The sequence below is a fragment of the Gorilla gorilla genome, chromosome 13 (genome assembly GCF_029281585.2).
Source record: "Gorilla gorilla gorilla isolate KB3781 chromosome 13, NHGRI_mGorGor1-v2.1_pri, whole genome shotgun sequence".
Classification (NCBI taxonomy): Eukaryota; Metazoa; Chordata; class Mammalia; order Primates; family Hominidae; genus Gorilla; species Gorilla gorilla.
This window is the reverse complement of record NC_073237.2, coordinates 18,448,273-18,467,663: the sequence shown is the minus strand read 5'-3', so window position 1 is coordinate 18,467,663 and position 19,391 is coordinate 18,448,273.

The window sequence follows — 19,391 nt, the reverse complement described above, 5'->3', positions numbered from 1 at the left end:
CATCCCATGAAATCTAGACAAAAGCATTCTAAGAAACTTATTTGGGATGAGTTTACTCCACTAACAGACTTGATCATTTCTTTTGATACAGCAGGTTGGAAACACTCTTTTTGTAGAATCTGCAAGTGGATATTTGGATAACTGTGAAGATTTCATAGGAAACGGGAATATCTTCATATAAAATCTTCACAGAAGCATTCTCAGAAACTTCTTTGTGATGAGTGTCCCCAACTGACAGAGTTGAACCTTTCTTTTGACAGAGCACTTTGTAAACACTCTTTTTGTAGAATCTGTAAGTGGATATCTAGATAGTTCTAACAATTTCATTGGAAACGGGAATATCTGCATCTGAAATCTAGACAGAAGCACTTTCAGAAACTACTTTGTGATATCTGCATTCAAGTCACGGAGCTGAACATTCCCTTTCATAGAGCAGGTTGGAAACCCTCTTTCTGTAGTGTCTGGAAGTGGACATTATGATCGCATTCGGGCCTATTGTGAAAAACGAAATATCTCCCCATTAAATCTACTCAGAAGCATTCTCAGAAACTTATTTGGGATGTGTGTCCTCAACTAACAGAGTTGAAACTTTCTTTTGATAGAGCAGTTTGGAAACACTCTTTTTGAAGTATCTGCAAGTCGATGTTTGGATAACTGTGAAGATTTCGTTGGAAACGGGAGTATCTTCATATATAATCTAGACAGAAGCATTCTCAGAAACTTCTTTGTGATGAGTGTCCTCAACTAACAGAGTTGAACCTTTCTTTTTATAGAGCAGTTTGGAAACACTCCTTTTGTAGTATCTGTATGTGGATATCAAGAGAGTTCTAACGGTTTCATTGGAAACGGGAATATCTTCTTCTAAAATCTAGACAGAAGCACTGTCAGAAACTACTTTGTGATATCTGCATTCAAGTCTCAGAGCTGAACATTCCGTTTCATAGAGCAGGTTTGAAACACTCTTTCTGTAGTATCTGGAAGTGGACATTTCGAGCGATTTCAGGCCTACGGTGAAAAAGGAAGTATCTTCCCGTAAAAACGAGACAGAGGATTTCTCAGAAACTTATGTGGGATGTGTGTCCTCAACTAAGAGAGTTGAACCTTTCTTTTGATACAGCAGTTTGGAAACACTCTTTTTGTAGAATCTGCAAGTGGATATTTGGAAAGCTGTGAAGATTTCATAGGAAACGGGAATATCTTCATGTAAAATCTAGACAGAAGCATTCTCAGAAACTTCTTTGTGATGTGTGCCCTCAACTAACAGAGTTCAACCTTTCTTTTGATACAGCAATTTGCAAACACTCTTTTTGTAGAATCTGTAAGTGGATATTGGGATAGCTCTGAAGATTTCGTTGGAAACGGGAATGTCTTCATTTAAAATCCAGACAGAAGCATTCTCAGAAACTTCTTTGTGATGTGTGTCCTCAACTAACAGAGTTGAACATTTCTTTGGATACAGCAGTTTGGAAACACTGTTTTTGTAGAATCTGTAAGTGGAGATTTCGATAACTGTGATGATTTCGTTGGAAACGGGAATATATTCATCTAAAATCTAGACAGAAGCGCTGTCAGAAACTACTTTGTGATATCTGCATTCAAGTCACAGAGCTGAACATTCCCTTTCATAGAGTAGGTTTGAAACAGTCTTTCTGTAGTATCTGGAAGTGGACATTTCAAGCGCTTTCAGGCCTATGGTGAAAAAGGAAATATCATCCCATAAAATCTAGACAGAAGCATTCTAAGAAACTTATTTGGGATGAGTTTACTCCACTAACAGACTTGATCATTTCTTTTGGTATAGCAGTTTGGAAACACTCTTTTTGTAGAATCTGCAAGTGGATATTTGGATAACTGTGAAGATTTCGTTGGAAACGGTAATATCTTCATATAAAATCTTGACAGAAGCATTCTCAGAAACTTCTTTCTGATGTGTGTCCTCAACTAACAGAATTCAACATTTCTTTTGCTACAGCAGTTTGGAAACACTCTTTTTGTAGAATCTTCAAGTGGATATTTGGATAACTGTGAAGATTTCATAGGAAACGGGAATATCTTCATATAAAATCTTGACAGAAGCATTCTCAGAAACTTCTTTGTGATGAGTGTCCTCAACTAACAGAGTTGAACCGTTCTTTTGACAGAGCACTTTGGAAACACTCTTTTTGTAGAATCTGTAAGTGGATATCTAGATAGTTCTAACGATTTCATTGGAAACGGGAATATCTGCATCTGAAATCTAGACAGAAGCACTGTCAGAAACTACCTTGTGATATCTGCATTCAAGTCACAGAGCTGAACATTCCCTTTCATAGAACAGGTTGGAAACCCACTTTCTGTAGTGTCTGGAAGTGGACATTACGAGCTCATTCGGGCCTATGGTGAAAAACGAAATATCTCCCCATTAAATCTACACAGAAGCATTCTAAGAAACTTATTTGGGATGTGTGTCCTCAACTAACAGAGTTGAAAGTTTCTTTTGATAGAGCAGTTTGGAAACACTCTTTTTGTAGAATCCGCAAGTCGATGTTTGGATAACTGAGAAGATTTCGATGGAAACGGGAATATCTTCATATAAAATCTAGACAGAAGGATTCTCAGAAACTTCTTTGTGATGAGTGTCCTCAACAAACAGAGTTGAACCTTTCTTTTTATAGAGCAGTTTGGAAACACTCTTTTTGTAGTATCTGTATGTGGATATCAAGATAGTTCTAATGATTTCATTGGAAACGGGAATATCTTCTTCTAAAATCTAGACAGAAGCACTGTCAGAAACTACTTTGTGATATCTGCATTCAAGTCTCAGAGCTGAACATTCCGTTTCATAGAGCAGGTTTGAAACATTCTTTCTGCAGTATCTGGAAGGGGACATTTCGAGCGCTTTCAGGCCTACGGTGAAAAAGGAAGTATCTTCCCGTAAAAACGAGACAGAGGATTTCTCAGAAACTTATGTGGGATGTGTGTCCTCAACTAAGAGAGTTGAACCTTTCTTTTGATACAGCAGTTTGGAAACACTCTTTTTGTAGAATCTGAAAGTGGATATTTGGAAAGCTGTGAAGATTTCATAGGAAACGGGAATATCTTCATGTAAAATCTAGCCAGAAGCATTCTCAGAAACTTCTTTGTGATGTGTGTCCTCAACTAACAGAGTTCAACCTTTCTTTTGATACAGCAATTTGCAAACACTCTTTTTGTAGAATCTGTAAGTGGATATTGGGATAGCTATGAAGATTTCGTTGGAAACGGGAATATCTTCATTTAAAATCTAGACAGAAGCATTCTCAGAAACTTCTTTGTGATGAGTGTCCTCAACTAACAGAGTTGAACCTTTCTTTGGATACAGCAGTTTGGAAACACTCTTTTTGTAGAATCTGTAAGTGGATATTTGTTTAACTGTGATGATTTCGTTGGAAACGGGAATATCTTCATATAAAATCTAGACAGAAGCATTGTCAGAAACTTCTTTGTGATGAGTGTCCTCAACTAACAGAGTTGAACCATTTTATTAATAGAGCACTTTGGAAACACTCTTTTGGTAGAATCTTCAAGTGGATATTTGGATAACTGTGAAGATTTCATTGGAAACGGGAATATCTTCATATAAAATCTAGACAGAAGAATTCTCAGAAACTTCTTTGTGATGAGTGTCCTCAACTAACAGAGTTAAACCTTTCTTTTTATAGAGCAGTTTGGAAACACTCTTTTTGTAGAATCTGTATGTGGATATCAAGATAGTTCTAACGATTTCATTGGAAACGGGAATATCTTCATCTAAATTCTAGACAGAAGCACTGTAATAATCTACTTTGTGATATCTGCATTCAAGTCACGGAGCTGAACATTCCCTTTCATAGAGCAGGTTTGAAACACTCTTTCTGCGGTACCTGCAAGTGAACATTTCGAGCGCTTTCAGGCCTACGGTGAAAAAGGAAGTATCTTCCCATAAAAACGAGACAGAGGATTTCTCAGAAACTTATTTGGGATGTGTGTCCTCAACTAAGAGAGTTGAACCTTTCTTTTGATACAGCAGTTTGGAAACACACTTTTTGTAGAATCTGCTTGTGGATATTTGGAAAGCTGTGAAGATTTCATAGGAAACGGGAATATCTTCATGTAAAATCTAGACAGAAGCATTCTCAGAAACTTCTTTGTGATGTGTGTCCTCAACTAACAGAATTCAACCTTTCTTTTGATACAGCAATTTGCAAACACTCTTTTTGTAGAATCTGTAAGTGGATATTGGGATAGCTATGAAGATTTCGTTGGAAACGGGAATATCTTCATTTAAAATCTAGACAGAAGCATTCTCAGAAACTTCTTTGTGATGAGTGTCCTCAACTAACAGAGTTGAACCTTTCTTTGGATACAGCAGTTTGGAAACACTCTTTTTGTAGAATCTGTAAGTGGATATTTGTTTAACTGTGATGATGTCGTTGGAAACGGGAATATCTTCATATAAAATCTAGACAGAAGCATTGTCAGAAACTTCTTTGTGATGAGTGTCCTCAACTAACAGAGTTGAACCATTTTATTAATAGAGCACTTTGGAAACACTCTTTTGGTAGAATCTTCAAGTGGATATTTGGATAACTGTGAAGATTTCATTGGAAACGGGAATATCTTCATATAAAATCTAGACAGAAGAATTCTCAGAAACTTCTTTGTGATGAGTGTCCTCAACTAACAGAGTTAAACCTTTCTTTTTATAGAGCAGTTTGGAAACACCCTTTTTGTAGAATCTGTATGTGGATATCAAGATAGTTCTAACGATTTCATTGGAAACGGGAATATCTTCATCTAAATTCTAGACAGAAGCACTGTAATAATCTACTTTGTGATATCTGCATTCAAGTCACAGAGCTGAACATTCCCTTTCATAGAGCAGGTTTGAAGCACTCTTTCTGCGGTACCTGCAAGTGAACATTTCGAGCGCTTTCAGGCCTACGGTGAAAAAGGAAGTATCTTCCCATAAAAACGAGACAGAGGATTTCTCAGAAACTTATTTGGGATGTGTGTCCTCAACTAAGAGAGTTGAACCTTTCTTTTGATACAGCAGTTTGGAAACACACTTTTTGTAGAATCTGCTTGTGGATATTTGGAAAGCTGTGAAGATTTCATAGGAAACGGGAATATCTTCATGTAAAATCTAGACAGAAGCATTCTCAGAAACTTCTTTGTGATGTGTGTCCTCAACTAACAGAGTTGAACCTTTCTTTGGATACAGCAGTTTGGAAACACTCTTTTTGTAGAATCTGTAAGTGGATATTTGGATAACTCTGATGATTTCGTTGGAAACGGGAATATCTTCATCTAAAATCTAGACAGAAGCGCTGTCAGAAACTACTTTGTGATATCTGCATTCAAGTCACAGAGCTGAACATTCCCTTTCATAGAGTAGGTTTGAAACAGTCTTTCTGTAGTATCTGAAAGTGGACATTTCGAGCACTTTCAGGCCTATGGTGAAAAAGGAAATATCATCCCATGAAATCTAGACAAAAGCATTCTAAGAAACTTATTTGGGATGAGTTTACTCCACTAACAGACTTGATCATTTCTTTTGATACAGCAGGTTGGAAACACTCTTTTTGTAGAATCTGCAAGTGGATATTTGGATAACTGTGAAGATTTCATAGGAAACGGGAATATCTTCATATAAAATCTTCACAGAAGCATTCTCAGAAACTTCTTTGTGATGAGTGTCCCCAACTGACAGAGTTGAACCTTTCTTTTGACAGAGCACTTTGTAAACACTGTTTTTGTAGAATCTGTAAGTGGATATCTAGATAGTTCTAACAATTTCATTGGAAACGGGAATATCTGCATCTGAAATCTAGACAGAAGCACTTTCAGAAACTACTTTGTGATATCTGCATTCAAGTCACAGAGCTGAACATTCCCTTTCATAGAGCAGGTTGGAAACCCTCTTTCTGTAGTGTCTGGAAGTGGACATTATGATCGCATTCGGGCCTATTGTGAAAAACGAAATATCTCCCCATTAAATCTACTCAGAAGCATTCTCAGAAACTTATTTGGGATGTGTGTCCTCAACTAACAGAGTTGAAACTTTCTTTTGATAGAGCAGTTTGGAAACACTCTTTTTGAAGTATCTGCAAGTCGATGTTTGGATAACTGTGAAGATTTCGTTGGAAACGGGAGTATCTTCATATATAATCTAGACAGAAGCATTCTCAGAAACTTCTTTGTGATGAGTGTCCTCAACTAACAGAGTTGAACCTTTCTTTTTATTGAGCAGTTTGGAAACACTCCTTTTGTAGTATCTGTATGTGGATATCAAGAGAGTTCTAACGGTTTCATTGGAAACGGGAATATCTTCTTCTAAAATCTAGACAGAAGCACTGTCAGAAACTACTTTGTGATATCTGCATTCAAGTCTCAGAGCTGAACATTCCGTTTCATAGAGCAGATTTGAAACACTCTTTCTGTAGTATCTGGAAGTGGACATTTCGAGCGATTTCAGGCCTACGGTGAAAAAGGAAGTATCTTCCCGTAAAAACGAGACAGAGGATTTCTCAGAAACTTATGTGGGATGTGTGTCCTCAACTAAGAGAGTTGAACCTTTCTTTTGATACAGCAGTTTGGAAACACTCTTTTTGTAGAATCTGCAAGTGGATATTTGGAAAGCTGTGAAGATTTCATAGGAAACGGGAATATCTTCATGTAAAATCTAGACAGAAGCATTCTCAGAAACTTCTTTGTGATGTGTGCCCTCAACTAACGGAGTTCAACCTTTCTTTTGATACAGCAATTTGCAAACACTCTTTTTGTAGAATCTGTAAGTGGATATTGGGATAGCTCTGAAGATTTCGTTGGAAACGGGAATATCTTCATTTAAAATCCAGACAGAAGCATTCTCAGAAACTTCTTTGTGATGTGTGTCCTCAACTAACAGAGTTGAACATTTCTTTGGATACAGCAGTTTGGAAACACTGTTTTTGTAGAATCTGTAAGTGGAGATTTGGATAACTGTGATGATTTCGTTGGAAACGGGAATATATTCATCTAAAATCTAGACAGAAGCGCTGTCAGAAACTACTTTGTGATATCTGCATTCAAGTCACAGAGCTGAACATTCCCTTTCATAGAGTAGGTTTGAAACAGTCTTTCTGTAGTATCTGGAAGTGGAGATTTCGAGCGCTTTCAGGCCTATGGTGAAAAAGGAAATATCATCCCATAAAATCTAGACAGAAGCATTCTAAGAAACTTATTTGGGATGAGTTTACTCCACTAACAGACTTGATCATTTCTTTTGGTATAGCAGTTTGGAAACACTCTTTTTGTAGAATCTGCAAGTGGATATTTGGATAACTGTGAAGATTTCGTTGGAAACGGTAATATCTTCATATAAAATCTTGACAGAAGCATTCTCAGAAACTTCTTTCTGATGTGTGTCCTCAACTAACAGAATTCAACATTTCTTTTCCTACAGCAGTTTGGAAACACTCTTTTTGTAGAATCTGTAAGTGGATATTTGTTTAACTGTGATGATTTCGTTGGAAACGGGAATATCTTCATATAAAATCTAGACAGAAGCATTGTCAGAAACTTCTTTGTGATGAGTGTCCTCAACTAACAGAGTTGAACCATTTTATTAATAGAGCACTTTGGAAACACTCTTTTGGTAGAATCTTCAAGTGGATATTTGGATAACTGTGAAGATTTCATTGGAAACGGGAATATCTTCATATAAAATCTAGACAGAAGAATTCTCAGAAACTTCTTTGTGATGAGTGTCCTCAACTAACAGAGTTAAACCTTTCTTTTTATAGAGCAGTTTGGAAACACTCTTTTTGTAGAATCTGTATGTGGATATCAAGATAGTTCTAACGATTTCATTGGAAACGGGAATATCTTCATCTAAATTCTAGACAGAAGCACTGTAATAATCTACTTTGTGATATCTGCATTCAAGTCACAGAGCTGAACATTCCCTTTCATAGAGCAGGTTTGAAACACTCTTTCTGCGGTACCTGCAAGTGAACATTTCGAGCGCTTTCAGGCCTACGGTGAAAAAGGAAGTATCTTCCCATAAAAACGAGACAGAGGATTTCTCAGAAACTTATTTGGGATGTGTGTCCTCAACTAAGAGAGTTGAACCTTTCTTTTGATACAGCAGTTTGGAAACACACTTTTTGTAGAATCTGCTTGTGGATATTTGGAAAGCTGTGAAGATTTCATGGGAAACGGGAATATCTTCATGTAAAATCTAGACAGAAGCATTCTCAGAAACTTCTTTGTGATGTGTGTCCTCAACTAACAGAGTTGAACCTTTCTTTGGATACAGCAGTTTGGAAACACTCTTTTTGTAGAATCTGTAAGTGGATATTTGGATAACTCTGATGATTTCGTTGGAAACGGGAATATCTTCATCTAAAATCTAGACAGAAGCGCTGTCAGAAACTACTTTGTGATATCTGCATTCAAGTCACAGAGCTGAACATTCCCTTTCATAGGGTAGGTTTGAAACAGTCTTTCTCTAGTATCTGGAAGTGGACATTTCGAGCGCTTTCAGGCCTATGGTGAAGAAGGAAATATCATCCCATAAAATCTAGGCAAAAGCATTCTAAGAAACTTATTTGGGATGAGTTTACTCCACTATCAGACTTGCTCATTTCTTTTGATATAGCAGTTTGGAAACACTCTTTTTGTAGAATCTGCAAGTGAATATTTGGATAACTGTGAAGATTTCGATGGAAAAGGTAATATCTTCATATAAAATCTAGACAGAAGCATTCTCAGAAACTTCTTTGGGATGTGTGTCCTCAACTAACAGAGTTCAACATTTCTTTTGCTACAGCAGTTTGGAAACACTCTTTTTGTAGAATCTTCAAGTGGATAATTGGATAACTGTGAAGATTTCATAGGAAACGGGAATATCTTCATATAAAATCTTCACAGAAGCATTCTCAGAAACTTCTTTGTGATGAGTGTCCTCAACTAACAGAGTTGAACCTTTCTTTGGATACAGCAGTTTGGAAACACTCTTTTGGTAGAATCTTCAAGTGGATATTTGGATAACTGTGAAGATTTCGTTGGAAACGGTAATATCTTCATATAAAATCTTGACAGAAGCATTCTCAGAAACTTCTTTCTGATGTGTGTCCTCAACTAACAGAATTCAACATTTCTTTTCCTACAGCAGTTTGGAAACACTCTTTTTGTAGAATCTGTAAGTGGATATTTGTTTAACTGTGATGATTTCGTTGGAAACGGGAATATCTTCATATAAAATCTAGACAGAAGCATTGTCAGAAACTTCTTTGTGATGAGTGTCCTCAACTAACAGAGTTGAACCATTTTATTAATAGAGCACTTTGGAAACACTCTTTTGGTAGAATCTTCAAGTGGATATTTGGATAACTGTGAAGATTTCATTGGAAACGGGAATATCTTCATATAAAATCTAGACAGAAGAATTCTCAGAAACTTCTTTGTGATGAGTGTCCTCAACTAACAGAGTTAAACCTTTCTTTTTATAGAGCAGTTTGGAAACACTCTTTTTGTAGAATCTGTATGTGGATATCAAGATAGTTCTAACGATTTCATTGGAAACGGGAATATCTTCATCTAAATTCTAGACAGAAGCACTGTAATAATCTACTTTGTGATATCTGCATTCAAGTCACAGAGCTGAACATTCCCTTTCATAGAGCAGGTTTGAAACACTCTTTCTGCGGTACCTGCAAGTGAACATTTCGAGCGCTTTCAGGCCTACGGTGAAAAAGGAAGTATCTTCCCATAAAAACGAGACAGAGGATTTCTCAGAAACTTATTTGGGATGTGTGTCCTCAACTAAGAGAGTTGAACCTTTCTTTTGATACAGCAGTTTGGAAACACACTTTTTGTAGAATCTGCTTGTGGATATTTGGAAAGCTGTGAAGATTTCATGGGAAACGGGAATATCTTCATGTAAAATCTAGACAGAAGCATTCTCAGAAACTTCTTTGTGATGTGTGTCCTCAACTAACAGAGTTGAACCTTTCTTTGGATACAGCAGTTTGGAAACACTCTTTTTGTAGAATCTGTAAGTGGATATTTGGATAACTCTGATGATTTCGTTGGAAACGGGAATATCTTCATCTAAAATCTAGACAGAAGCGCTGTCAGAAACTACTTTGTGATATCTGCATTCAAGTCACAGAGCTGAACATTCCCTTTCATAGGGTAGGTTTGAAACAGTCTTTCTCTAGTATCTGGAAGTGGACATTTCGAGCGCTTTCAGGCCTATGGTGAAGAAGGAAATATCATCCCATAAAATCTAGGCAAAAGCATTCTAAGAAACTTATTTGGGATGAGTTTACTCCACTATCAGACTTGCTCATTTCTTTTGATATAGCAGTTTGGAAACACTCTTTTTGTAGAATCTGCAAGTGAATATTTGGATAACTGTGAAGATTTCGATGGAAAAGGTAATATCTTCATATAAAATCTAGACAGAAGCATTCTCAGAAACTTCTTTGGGATGTGTGTCCTCAACTAACAGAGTTCAACATTTCTTTTGCTACAGCAGTTTGGAAACACTCTTTTTGTAGAATCTTCAAGTGGATAATTGGATAACTGTGAAGATTTCATAGGAAACGGGAATATCTTCATATAAAATCTTCACAGAAGCATTCTCAGAAACTTCTTTGTGATGAGTGTCCTCAACTAACAGAGTTGAACCTTTCTTTTGACAGAGCACTTTGGAAACACTCTTTTTGTAGAATCTGTAAGTGGATATCTAGATAGTTCTAACGATTTCATTGGAAACGGGAATATCTGCATCTGAAATCTAGACAGAAGCACTTTCAGAAACTACTTTGTGATATCTGCATTCAAGTCACAGAACTGAACATTCCCTTTCATAGAGCAGGTTGGAAACCCTCTTTCTGTAGTGTCTGGAAGTGGACATTACGAGCGCATTCGGGCCTATGGTGAAAAACGAAATATCTCCCCATTAAATCTACACAGAATCATTCTCAGAAACTTATTTGGGATGTGTGTCCTCAACTAACAGAGTTGAAACTTTCTTTTGATAGAGCAGTTTGGAAACACTCTTTTTGTAGAATCTGCAAGTCGATGTTTGGATAACTGTGAAGATTTCGTTGGAAACCGGAATATCTTCATATAAAATCTAGACAGAAGCATTCTCAGAAACTTCTTTGTGATGAGTGTCCTCAACTAACAGAGTTGAACCTTTCTTTTTATAGAGCAGTTTGGAAACACTCTTTTTGTAGTATCTGTATGTGGATATCAAGACAGTTCTAACGATTTCATTGGAAACGGGAATATCTTCTTCTAAAATCTAGACAGAAGCACTGTCAGAAACTACTTTGTGATATCTGCATTCAAGTCTCAGAGCTGAACATTCCGTTTCATAGAGCAGTTTTGAAACACTCTTTCTGCAGTATCTGGAAGTGGACATTTCGAGCGCTTTCAGGTCTACGGTGAAAAAGGAAGGATCTTCCCGTAAAAACGAGACAGAGGATTTCTCAGAAAGTTATGTGGGATGTGTGTCCTCAACTAAGAGAGTTGAACCTTTCTTTTGATACAGCAGTTTGGAAACACTCTTTTTGTAGAATCTGCAAGTGGATATTTGGAAAGCTGTGAAGATTTCATAGGAAACGGGAATATCTTCATGTAAAATCTAGACAGAAGCATTCTCAGAAACTTCTTTGTGCTGTGTGTCCTCAACTAACGGAGTTCAACCTTTCTTTTGATACAGCAATTTGCAAACACTCTTTTTGTAGAATCTGTAAGTGGATATTGGGATAGCTCTGAAGATTTCGTTGGAAACGGGAATATCTTCATTTAAAATCCAGACAGAAGCATTCTCAGAAACTTCTTTGTGATGTGTGTCCTCAACTAACAGAGTTGAACCTTTCTTTGGATACAGCAGTTTGGAAACACTCTTTTTGTAGAATCTGTAAGTGGATATTTGTTTAACTGTGATGATTTCGTTGGAAACGGGAATATCTTCATATAAAATCTAGACAGAAGCATTGTCAGAAACTTCTTTGTGATGAGTGTCCTCAACTAACAGAGTTGAACCATTTTATTAATAGAGCACTTTGGAAACACTCTTTTGGTAGAATCTTCAAGTGGATATTTGGATAACTGTGAAGATTTCGTTGGAAACGGGAATATCTTCATATAAAATCTAGACAGAAGAATTCTCAGAAACTTCTTTGTGATGAGTGTCCTCAACTAACAGAGTTGAACCTTTCTTTTTATAGTGCAGTTTGGAAACACTCTTTTTGTGGAATCTGTAATTGGATATTTGGATAACTGTGAAGATTTCATTGGAAACAGGAATATCTTCATATAAAATCTAGACAGAAGCATTCTCAGAAACTTCTTTGTGGTGTGTGTCCTCACCTAACAGAGTTGAACCTTTCTTTGGATACAGCAGTTTGGAAACACTCTTTTTGTAGAATCTGTAAGTGGATATTTGGATAACTGTGATGATTTGGTTGGAAACGGGAATGTCTTCATCTAAAATCCAGACAGAAGCGCTGTCAGAAACTACTTTGTGATATCTGCATTCAAGTCACAGAGCTGAACATTCCCTTTCATAGAGGAGGTTTGAAACAGTCTTTCTGTAGTATCTGGAAGTGGAGATTTCGAGCGCTTTCAGGCCAATGGTGAAAAAGGAAATATCATCCCATAAAATCTAGACAAAAGCATTCTAAGAAACTTATTTGGGATGAGTTTACTCCACTAACAGACTTGATCATTTCTTTTGATATAGCAGTTTGGAAACACTCTTTTTGTAGAATCTGCAAGTGGATATTTGGATAGCTGTGAAGATTTCATAGCAAACGGGAATATCTGCATCTGAAATCTAGACAGAAGCACTGTCAGAAACTACTTTGTGATATCTGCATTCAAGTCTCTGAGCTGAACATTCCGTTTCATAGAGCTGGTTTGAAACACTCTTTCTGCAGTATCTGGAAGTGGACATTTCGAGCGCTTTTGTGCCTACGGTGAAAAAGGAAGTATCTTCCCGTAAAAACGAGACAGAGGATTTCTCAGAAACTTATGTGGGATGTGTGTCCTCAACTAAGAGAGTTAAACCTTTCTTTTGATACAGCAGTTTGGAAACACTCTTTTTGTAGAATCTGCAAGTGGATATTTGGAAAGCTGTGAAGATTTCATAGGAAACGGGAATATCTTCATGTAAAATCTAGACAGAAGCATTCTCAGAAACTTCTTTGTGATGTGTGTCCTCAACTAACAGAGTTCAACCTTTCTTTTGATACAGCAGTTTGGAAACACTCTTTTTGTAGAATCTGTAAGTGGATATTTTGATAACTGTGATGATTTCGTTGGAAACGGGAATATCATCATCTAAAATCTAGACAGAAGCGCTGTCAGAAACTACTTTGTGATATCTGCATTCAAGTCACAGAGCTGAACATTCCCTTTCCTAGAGTAGGTTTGAAACAGTCTTTCTGTAGTATCTGGAAGTGGAGATTTCGAGCGCTTTCAGGCCTATGGTGAAAAAGGAAATATCATCCGATAAAATCTAGACAGAAGCATTCTAAGAAACTTATTTGGGATGAGTTTACTCCACTAACAGACTTGATCATTTCTTTTGATATAGCAGTTTGGAAACACTCTTTTTGTAGAATCTGCAAGTGGATATTTGGATAGCTGTGAAGATTTCGTTAGAAACGGTAATATCTTCATATAAAATCTTGACAGAAGCATTCTCAGAAACTTCTTTGTGATGTGTGTCCTCAACTAACAGAGTTCAACATTTCTTTTGCTACAGCAGTTTGGAAACACTCTTTTTGTAGAATCTTCAAGAGGATATTTGGATAACTGTGAAGATTTCATAGGAAACCGGAATATCTGCATCTGAAATCTAGACAGAAGCACTGTCAGAAACTACTTTGTGATATCTGCATTCAAGTCACAGAGCTGAACATTCCCTTTCTTAGAGCAGGTTGGAAAACCTCTTTCTGTAGTGTCTGGAAGTGCACATTACGAGCGCATTCGGGCCTATGGTGTAAAACGAAATATCTCCCCATTAAATCTACACAGAAGCATTCTCAGAAACTTATTTGGCATGTGTGACCTCAACTAACAGAGTTGAAACTTTCTTTTGATAGAGCAGTTTGGAAACACTCTTTTTGTAGAATCTGCAAGTCGATGTTTGGATAACTGTGAAGATTTCTTTGGAAACGAGAATATCTTCATATAAAATCTAGACAGAAGCATTCTCAGAAACTTCTTTGTGATAAGTGTCCTCAACTAACAGAGTTGAACCTTTCTTTTTATAGAGCAGTTTGGAAACACTCTTTTTGTAGTATCTGTATGTGGATATCCAGATGGTTCTAACGATTTCATTGGAAACGGGAATATCTTCTTCTAAAATCTAGACAGAAGCACTGTCAGAAACTAATTTGTGATATCTGCATTCAAGTCTCAGAGCTGAACATTCCGTTTCATAGAGCAGGTTTGAAACACTCTTTCTGCAGTATCTGGAATTGGACATTTCGAGCGCTTTCAGGCCTACGGTGAAAAAGGAAGTATCTTCCCGTAAAAACGAGACAGAGGATTTCTCAGAAACTTATGTGGGATGTGTGTCCTCAACCAGGAGAGTCAACCTTTCTTTTGATACAGCAGTTTGGAAACACTCTTTTTGTAGAATCTGCAAGTGGATATTTGGAAAGCTGTGAAGATTTCATAGGAAACGGGAATATCTTCATGTAAAATCTAGACAGAAGCATTCTCAGAAACTTCTTTGTGATGTGTGTCCTCAACTAACAGAGTTCAACCTTTCTTTTGATACAGCAATTTGCAAACACTCTTTTTGTAGAATCTGTAAGTGGATATTTGGATAGCTCTGAAGATTTCGTTGGAAACGGGAATATCTTCATTTAAAATCCAGACAGAAGCATTCTCAGAAACTTCTTTGTGATGTGTGTCCTCAACTAACAGAGTTGAACCTTTCTTTGGATAAAGCAGTTTGGAAACACTCTTTTTGTAGAATCTGTAAGTGGATATTTGTTTAACTGTGATGATTTCGTTGGAAACGGGAATATCTTCATATAAAATATAGACGGAAGCATTGTCAGAAACTTCTTTGTGATGAGTGTCCTCAACTAACAGAGTTGAACCATTTTATTAATAGAGCACTTTGGAAACACTCTTTTGGTAGAATCTTCAAGTGGATATTTGGATAATTGTGAAGATTTCATTGGAAACGGGAATATCTTCATATAAAATCTAGACAGAAGAATTCTCAGAAACTTCTTTGTGATGAGTGTCCTCAACTAACAGAGTTGAACCTTTCTTTTTATAGTGCAGTTTGGAAACACTCTTTTTGTGGAATCTGTAATTGGATATTTGGATAACTGTGAAGATTTCATTGGAAACGGGAATATCTTCATATAAAATCTAGACAGAAGCATTCTCAGAAACTTCTTTGTGATGTGTGTCCTCACCTAACAGAGTTGAACCTTTCTTTGGATACAGCAGTTTGGAAACACTCTTTTTGTAGAATCTGTAAGTGGATATTTGGATAACTGTGATGATTTCGTTGGAAACGGGAATATCTTCATCTAAAATCTAGACAGAAGCGCTGTCAGAAACTACTTTGTGATATCTGCATTCAAGTCACAGAGCTGAACATTCCCTTTCATAGAGTAGGTTTGAAACAGTCTTTCTGTAGTATCTGGAAGTGGAGATTTCGAGTGCTTTCAGGCCTATGGTGAAAAAGGAAATATCATCCCATAAAATCTAGACAAAAGCATTCTAAGAAACTTATTTGGGATGAGTTTACTCCACTAACAGACTTGATCATTTCTTTTGATATAGCAGTTTGGAAACACTCCTTTTGTAGAATCTGCAAGTGGATATTTGGTTAACTGTGAAGATTTCGTTGGAAACGGTAATATCTTCATATAAAATCTTGACAGAAGCATTCTCAGAAACTTCTTTGTGATGTGTGTCCTCAACTAACAGAGTTCAACATTTCTTTTGCTACAGCAGTTTGGAAACACTCTTTTTGTAGAATCTTCAAGTGGATATTTGGATAACTGTGAAGATTTCATAGGAAACGGGAATATCTTCATATAAAATCTTCACAGAAGCATTCTCAGAAACTTCTTTGTGATGAGTGTCCTCAACTAACAGAGTTGAACCTTTCTTTTGACAGAGCACTTTGGAAACACTCTTTTTGTAGAATCTGTAAGTGGATATCTAGATAGTTCCAACGATTTCTTTGGAAACGGGAATATCTGCATCTGAAATCTAGACAGAAGCACTGTCAGAAACTACTTTGTGATATCTGCATTCAAGTCACAGAGCTGAACATTCCCTTTCATAGAGCAGGTTGGAAACCCTCTTTCTGTAGTGTCTGGAAGTGGACATTACGAGCGCATTCGGGCCTATGGTGAAAAACGAAATATCTCCCCATTAAATCTACACAGAAGCATTCTCAGAAACTTATTTGGGATGTGTGTCCTCAACTAACAGAGTTGAAACTTTCTTTTGATAGAGCAGTTTGGAAACACTCTTTTTGTAGAATCTGCAAGTCGATGTTTGGATAACTGTGAAGATTTCGTTGGAAACGGGAATATCTTCATATAAAATCTAGACAGAAGCATTCTCAGAAACTTCTTTGTGATGAGTGTCCACAACTAACAGAGTTGAACCTTTCTTTTTATAGAGCAGTTTGGAAACACTCTTTTTGTAGTATCTGTATGTGGATATCAAGATAGTTCTAACGATTTCATTGGAAACGGGAATATCTTCTTCTAAAATCTAGACAGAAGCACTGTCAGAAACTACTTTGTGATATCTGCATTCAAGTCTCAGAGCTGAACATTCCGTTTCATAGAGCAGGTTTTAAACACTCTTTCTGCAGTATCTGGAAGTGGACATTTCGAGCGCTTTCAGGCCTACGGTGAAAAACGAAGTATCTTCCCGTAAAAACGAGACAGAGGATTTCTCAGAAACTTATGTGGGATGTGTGTCCTCAACTAAGAGAGTTGAACCTTTCTTTTGATACAGCAGTTTGGAAACACTCTTTTTGTAGAATCTGCAAGTGGATATTTGGAAAGCTGTGAAGATTTCATAGGAAACGGGAATATCTTCATGTAAAATCTAGACAGAAGCATTCTCAGAAACTTCTTTGTGATGTGTGTCCTCAACTAACAGAGTTCAACCTTTCTTTTGATACAGCAATTTGCAAACACTCTTTTTGTAGAATCTGTAAGTGGATATTGGGATAGCTCTGAAGATTTCGTTGGAAACGGGAATATCTTCATTTAAAATCCAGACAGAAGCATTCTCAGAAACTTCTTTGTGATGTGTGTCCTCAACCAACAGAGTTGAACCTTTCTTTGGATACAGCAGTTTGGAAACACTCTTTTGGTAGAATCTTCAAGTGGATATTTGGATAACTGTGAAGATTTCGTTGGAAACGGGAATATCTTCATATAAAATCTAGACAGAAGAATTCTCAGAAACTTCTTTGTGATGAGTGTCCTCAACTAACAGAGTTGAACCTTTCTTTTTATAGAGCAGTTTGGAAACACTCTTTTTGTGGAATCTGTAATTGGATATCTAGATAGTCCTAATGATTTCGTTGGAAACGGGAATATCTTCATCTAAATTCTAGACAGAAGCACTGTCAGAATCTACTTTGTGATATCTGCATTCAAGTCACAGAGCTGAACATTCCCTTTCATAGAGCAGGTTTGAAACACTGTTTCTGCAGTATCTGCAGTTGGACATTTCGAGCGCTTTCAGGCCTACGGTGAAAAAGGAAGTATCTTCCCATAAAAACGAGACAGAGGATTTCTCAGAAACTTATTTGGGATGTGTGTAGTCAACTAAGGGAGTTGAACATTTCTTTTGATACAGCAGTTTGGAAACACTCTTTTTGTAGAATCTGCAAGTGGATATTTGGAAAGCTGTGAAGATTTCATAGGAAACGGGAATATCTTCATGTAAAATCTAGACAGAAGCATTCTCAGAAACTTCTTTGTGATGTGTGTCCTCAACTAACAGAGTTGAACCTTTCTTTTGATACAGCAGTTTGCAAACACTCTTTTTGTAGAATCTGTAAGTGGATATTGGGATATATCTGAGGATTTCATTGGAAACGGGAATATCTTCATTTAAAATCTAGACAGAAGCATTCTCAGAAACTCCTTTGTGATGTGTGTCCTCAACTAACAGAGTTGAACCTTTCTTTGGATAGAGCAGTTTGGAAACACTCTTTTTGTAGAATCTGCAAGTGGATGTTTGTTTAACTGTGATGATTTTGTTGGAAACGGGAATATCTTCATCTAAAATCTAGACAGAAGCATTCTGAGAAACTTCTTTGTGATGTGTGTCCTCAACTAACAGAGTTGAACCTTTCTTTGGATACAGCAGTTTGGAAACACTCTTTTTGTAGAATCTGTAAGTGGATATTTGGATAACTGTGATGATTTCGTTGGAAACGGGAATATCTTCATCTAAAATCTAGACAGAAGCGCTGTCAGAAACTACTTTGTGATATCTGCATTCAAGTCACAGAGCTGAACATTCCCTTTCATAGAGTAGGTTTGAAACAGTCTTTCTGTAGTATCTGGAAGTGGACATTTCGAGCGCTTTCAGGCCAATGGTGAAAAAGGAAGTATCTTCCCGTTAAAACGAGACAGAGGATTTCTCAGAAACTTATGTGGGATGTGTGTCCTCAACTAAGAGAGTTGAACCTTTCTTTTGATACAGCAGTTTGGAAACACTCTTTTTGTAGAATCTGCAAGTGGATATTTGGAAAGCTTTGAAGATTTCATAGGAAATGGGAATATCTTCATGTAAAATCTAGACAGAAGCATTCTCAGAAACTTCTTTGTGATGTGTGTCCTCAACTAACAGAGTTCAACCTTTCTTTTGATTCAGCAATTTGCAAACACTCTTTTTGTAGAATCTGTAAGTGGATATTGGGATAGCTCTGAAGATTTCGTTGGAAACGGGAATATCTTCATTTAAATTCCAGACAGAAGCATTCTCAGAAACTTCTTTGTGATGTGTGTCCTCAACTAACAGAGTTGAAACTTTCTTTGGATACAGCAGTTTGGAAACACTCTTTTTGTAGAATCTGTAAGTGGATATTTGTTTAACTGTGATGATTTCGTTGGAAACGGGAATATCTTCATATAAAATCTAGACAGAAGCATTGTCAGAAACTTCTTTGTGATGAGTGTCCTCAACTAACAGAGTTGAACCATTTTATTAATAGAGCACTTTGGAAACACTCTTTTGGTAGAATCTTCAAGTGGATATTTGGATAATTGTGAAGATTTCATTGGAAACGGGAATATCTTCATATAAAATCTAGACAGAAGAATTCTCAGAAACTTCTTTGTGATGAGTGTCCTCAACTAACAGAG